Below are 5,964 nucleotides of genomic sequence, written 5' to 3'. Positions count from 1 at the left end.
CTTATGAAGAGAACATCGAGGGAACAGTTTACCCAGCCCGGGATAGGGTTACCGGGGCCTCGCCCTGGAGCCAGGCCCGGGGAGGGTGCCCGAGGGCGAGCGTCTGGTGGCCGGGCCTTAGTCCATGGGGCCCGGCACAGCCCGAAGAGGAGACATGGGCCCATCCTCCCGCAGACCCACCACCCACAGGAGGCGCCATAGGGGTCAGGTGCATTGTGTGCCAGGTGGCGGCCATGAGCGGAGGCCCTAGCGGACTGATCCCCGGCTGCCAAGATTAAATATTAATTATTAAATAATTATAAGGGAAGCATGGATGTTTGTAGGAATTTAAATTGATGGGTAAAGTTGGGAGAAGCTTCAGTAATGCTACAGTCACACTATGGACACTCCGATTGTTAAGTGATGACGTGACGAATCCTACTTCCGGGCCTAAAGTAGTCTGCGTTTAATATGGCTTTTGTGTTGTTAACATGTTTAATGTTTTGTATTTTCTTCTATTTGATCTCAAAAAGCTCCTAAAACAGTCAGTGATCCCTGTTGACCTCCCTCGGCTTTTATTACCGCTAATCATTTATTTAAGCTCAGTTTTTAAAACCTTAGGATGTAACTACAGCCCAGCCCATGCAGCAGTATATGAATGACTAAGCTCGTATTGTGGATGGATTATCTCAGTTGTTCTCCTGGCTGAAGTTTGGTCATTTTACAGCATCCTGCCATGCGATTACATTTGTTCCTGACCACCGAGAACACTCACGTTAACTTTTATCGAGTGGAAAAAAGTTAGCTTGTTTATATTATGCTAACATAGCTGTGTCGCTAGCGGTCACGTAGCACATCATTATATACCAGCTAGCCAAACTTCAGTAACCCTACAAACATCACTGCTGTTTAGTTTCCTGTCTTCATTTATGTTGGAAGTGATAGCAGAGCTGTACGTTTTAATTTGTTTCCAAAACCCCGCAGTCAGGACATGCTATATTGTATTTAGATAGAAGCTAGCGAGCTAACTCCCTGCTAACTTCTAACTCCGTTAAATGTCATAAATTCCGTTTTCATGGATGCCTGGATGTTAAACTCAATTTTAGAAGAAGAAGAAGAAAGTGTGTACTTTATTGGTCCCCGTGGGGAAAATCCCTCTCTGCATTTAACCCATTCACTCTGTGAAGCAGTGGGCAGCCATTGGGCGCCCAGGGAGCAGTGTGTAGGGACGGTACCTTGCTCAGGGGTACCTCAGGGTAGCTGTTCAGGGGAATCGAACCCCCGACCTTCCGATCATGGGGCCACCACTCTACCTACTGAGCTATCCCTGCCCAATTGTTACACCTGGTAGAGCAGAACGCTGATCATTTTATTAAACATGAAAGACTTTAGACAGTTTTTCAACTCTCAGTAATGCCACAGTGATCGTTTGATATATGGACCTGCAGCGGAGTTTAGACCCAGACACGGCTAGTGACGCCAGACTGAACAACCGGATAGTGGCTGTAGACTGTGGCACCACCAAAACTGTAGCAACCACACTTACAAGGACTGATGAAGAAAATTAAATTTACATTAATTTACATTAAGTCAGACTTAATACTTACCAACTTTTAATGTTTAAAATAAATAAGACAGACACTATCTCTACTTTCAAGATTAGGCTTCAAACTTTCCTTTTTGCTGAAGCATATAGTTAGGGCTGGACCAGGTGACCCTGGATCCTCCCTTAGTTATGCTGCGATAGGTGTAGGCTGCTGGGGGATTCCCATGATGCACTTCGCTCACTATGTGTTAACAGACCTCTCTGCACTGAATCATACTTGTTATTAATCTCTGTCTCTCTTCCACAGCATGTCTTTATCCTGTCTTCCTTCTCTCTCCCCAACCAATCACAGCAGATGGCTCCGCCTCTCCCTGACCCTGGTTCTGCCGGAGGTTTCTTCCTGTTAAAAGGGAGTTTTTCCTTCCCACTGTCACCAAAGTGCTGCTCATAGGGGGTCATATGATTGTTGGGTTTTTCTCTGTATCTATTATTGTAGGGTCGACCTTACAATATAAAGCACCTTGAGGCGACTGTTGTTGGGATTTGGTGCTGTATAAATAAAATTGAATTGAATTGAATTGAATAAGACTTTACTGGGCAATAAGGAAACACAAAATCCTGGTTTCCAGTGCATTAGACAACAAATGCAGCCACAGCTGACCTCACACTGAGTGAAAAGAACTCGATCTCAGGTTTCTCCATACTGAACCCGCAGTGAACTTTAAGCTTATTGGCCAGTCACTGTCCATGTAACTGATGGACTCTGGGGATTAACACTTGAGATGACCTTTTATCAAAACCCCAGTGAGACTTTGTCGTGTGCCTGTTTAGCTGAAACTTGTCAGCACATTCATGTATACCAGGAGACTAATTTCCCCCGTGTCCATCTGCCGTATTTGTCAGTATTTCAGTTTAACCTCCACTGGATTTAATGAGACAAACAAACCAAACGATGAAACGTGTCTAAAATTACTTACTTTAAAGAAACTTTCCAAACTCCCAACCAGATGGTTTTGCCTGGGATGTAAGAATACTGTCACAGCACAATCGGTAACTAATTGGACCAGCAAAGCTAAGTGTGCTCTAAAAGCAGATGCTCCTTCCAGTCACGGTATAAGTTTCAGCAGAGTAGCAGAAACCTTTCTTGATGAGCTTCTTATTGATTAAGGATGGCCATCACCCTTCTGGGCTCCATCTTAAACCAGGCCCTTGCAGATTTATGTCCTTTTCAGAGAGGTTTATCTTTGCCTTAATGCCTCTTTGTTCAGCACTGTATTGGTGTTTCTGTCACGTTGTTAAAATCTATGGTGCAATATCACTCGCTTGGAATAGGCTCATCGAAGTGTCAGGCCTTGTAGATCTATGGGACAATATGGCTGAGAGGAAAAATGAGGAAAAATAAGGAGCCGTAAACTCGTAAATCTATATCTTTATTCTGATTTATGCTCTTCACTGTCAGTTTACAGAACAGGCAAAAGAGATAACATTCAAGCGTTGTGTTAAATATATAATCCTGATGTTCTTTATGAAATTATTCCATTTTTTTCAGACGTCTGAGTGCTTTCACTCTCCTACGCCTGGACAATTTCCTCTGACATCTTGGCTCATCGTCCTCCCCTCGCGTCTGCATGTGATTGATATGTGGTTGGGCATCTGCAGTGTTTTTATCTTCTGCACGTAGATCCTTTCAGCTGCTGCATTCAGGACCGGGCCAGCTGTTCTAACCTGCTAACCGTTTTGGTCAAGCTTCTGAGTCAGGTACTCTCGCTGATTGAAACGTGTTCTCTGTGATTATGGCATTCAGCGAACCACTCCTGTAGTCGTACTTCCTCCAGCTGGCCCATTTGGTCCACTTCCCTGAATGTGGAATTGCGTCAAGGTGCCAATACTGAAAAGCTCTGGCTTCAAATGACTGGTCTGAATATGTGAAGTCCTGTCATCTCTGATAAATGGCAGCCATTACACCAAACACTAATTATTCCAAACCGGATTTTAGTTGAATAATGAATTTTCTTATTTAACGGTGTATTGAACATATTAATAATCTATCTTTCATTTTCTACTCTGTTTAATACGGATACTGTGCTTGATTGTAACACGTGGGAGAATAGTGAGTTCACTTTACTGAAGCTGAAAGAGCTTCAACATTTTAATCTACAGTGATGTTTGCCTCTGAGCACTACAGCAGCATTAGTGCCTTGAATTGTCTACATCGCAGATCAGTATTTGCCCTTTTTCTGATTTCTTATTTGTTTGTCACATTTATAGGTTTCAGATCATCAAACAAATTCTAACCTTAAAGATAATAAAATGAATATTTTATTTTTTATGAGGAAGGAGCTGCAAACCAACCTTGTTGAATCATAAATTAGCTGATCACTGCCGGACCTGCTGTAATAGAGCCTGTCTGACAAAGTGAAGTAAGCTAAAAGATGTCACAAAGCAACATGTCACATCACAGCTGAGAAACAAAGTCAGTGACATCTATCAGTCTGGAAATGGCTATAAAGCTATTCCTAAGGCTTTGGGGCTGAACCACAGTGAGAGCTGAAAACCTTGAACAGTGTGAACTTTCATCACCAAAATTAGCCCAAGAGCGCATCAACCGGTGAGATTCACCCAGAGGTCAAAAAAGAACCCAGAACACCACCTAAAAACCTCCAGGCCTCAGTTATTGGGCAAAAATGGCACCAACAGACGAGTTCTTCTGACCAAAAAGAACAAAGGCTCATCTCACATGTGCCAAAAAACATCTCAATGATCCCAACACTGGGAAACACTGTGTGCACCGATGAGACAAAAGTTGCATCTGGTATTTCTTATATCTGGGATAAAACTAACACAGCGTTTCATAAAAAGAACATGATACCAACAGCCAAACAATGTGGTGCGAGTCTGATGATTTGGGGCTGCTTTGCTGGTTCAGGTTCTGGACGTCAGGTTCTGGACGTCTTGGTCTCCAGCAGAGATTCCTGAAGCAGACTGGTCATGCCCTGATGTTAAAGCTCATTTGGGTTATTTTACTGATCCAAAAAACACCAACAAGTCTGAATGTCTAATACAACACAACAAAATGCAGTTTTTGGAGTGGCCTAGTCAAAGTCTGGACTTAATTCCAGGGGCGATCGTGGCTCAAGAGTTGGGAGTTCGCCTTGTAATTGGAAGGTTGCCGGTTTGAGCCCCGGCTTGGACAGGTCTCGGTCGTTGTGTCCTTGGGAAAGACACTTCACCCGTTGCCTACTGGTGGTGGTCAGAGGGGCCACGGCGCCAGTGTCAGGCAGCCTCGCCTCTGTCAGTGCGCCCCAGGGTGGCTGTGGCTACAATGTAGCTGCCATCACCAGTGTGTGGATGTGTGTGAATGTGTGAATGACTGGTTGTGTAAAGCGCTTTGGGGTCCTTAAGGACTAGAAAAGCACTATACAAATACAGGCCATTTACCATTACCAATTCCAACTGTGATGCTTTGCATGACTATAAGCATGCCGTTCACCCTCTGGTGTGACTGAATTAAAACTATTCTGCAAAGAACAGCGGACACATGTCCTCCCCAGCGATGTGAAAGACTCACTGCACAACCAGTTATAAGTTTTAGGAGGCAATGACGTTTTCATGCAGGCCCAGGTAGATTTGAACGACATCATCATTTGAAAACTGCATTCTTCGATGATCTGAATGTTGTGTGACAAAAAAAGGAAATCAAAGTATTTTTCACAGCTAAATCGTGTATTATTTTCTATTTCTACATATTATATGGAGAACATGTGATGTGTGGTATCGGCTCTGAAGCTGCTCATTAACAGCGATGTGCTGTGTAAAAAAAGGTAAAGCAGCTGCTAACGTGACTATTATTTTAGTTGCTGTGTAAATATAACCGCAAAAAGTGTCATTTTTAATTATTCACATATAGCACTTAATTGAGAATTATAAGTCGTCTAACAGTGCACATTCATATTTTGAAATAATCCTTACCCATAAGGTTGAATTTACCTACACAAATGTGCACAGCTGTCAAGGATTCTTTTTAATCTGCCAACATTAACCGTGCATCACCAGATCCTTTTTTTCTGCTTCTTGGCATCCACAACAGCTTAAATTGCCCAGAGGAATGCTTATTTTCAGGCATGAGAGCACAGGCCAGACAATGTCTGTCCTTTTCAAGGGGTATCAAGGATTGGCAGGGCCATGATCTCCTCTACTTGCAGGTCTTTTGTGATTCCCTGGAGGGGCTGAGGCCTGGCGAGCTCCCTGGCGCCATTCTGCTCTCTCACCCAGTCAGCCTTCATTAACCTCCACCTAAACATTCCTTTTGCTGGAGATTCAGACTTTATGATGGAGTCCGTGTGCTACCAGTAGAACACGCTACAGAAAAAATTCAGAGCTAGTTTAAAAAATGAAGAGGGGCAAATTATTAATGAGATAATAATAGCTATCTACTGCTA

This window comes from Astatotilapia calliptera, chromosome 15 (assembly GCF_964374335.1).
Source record: "Astatotilapia calliptera chromosome 15, fAstCal68.1, whole genome shotgun sequence".
Taxonomy (NCBI): Eukaryota; Metazoa; Chordata; class Actinopteri; order Cichliformes; family Cichlidae; genus Astatotilapia; species Astatotilapia calliptera.
The sequence above is the reverse complement of the archived record's forward strand: the minus strand, read 5'-3'. Positions refer to the sequence as shown.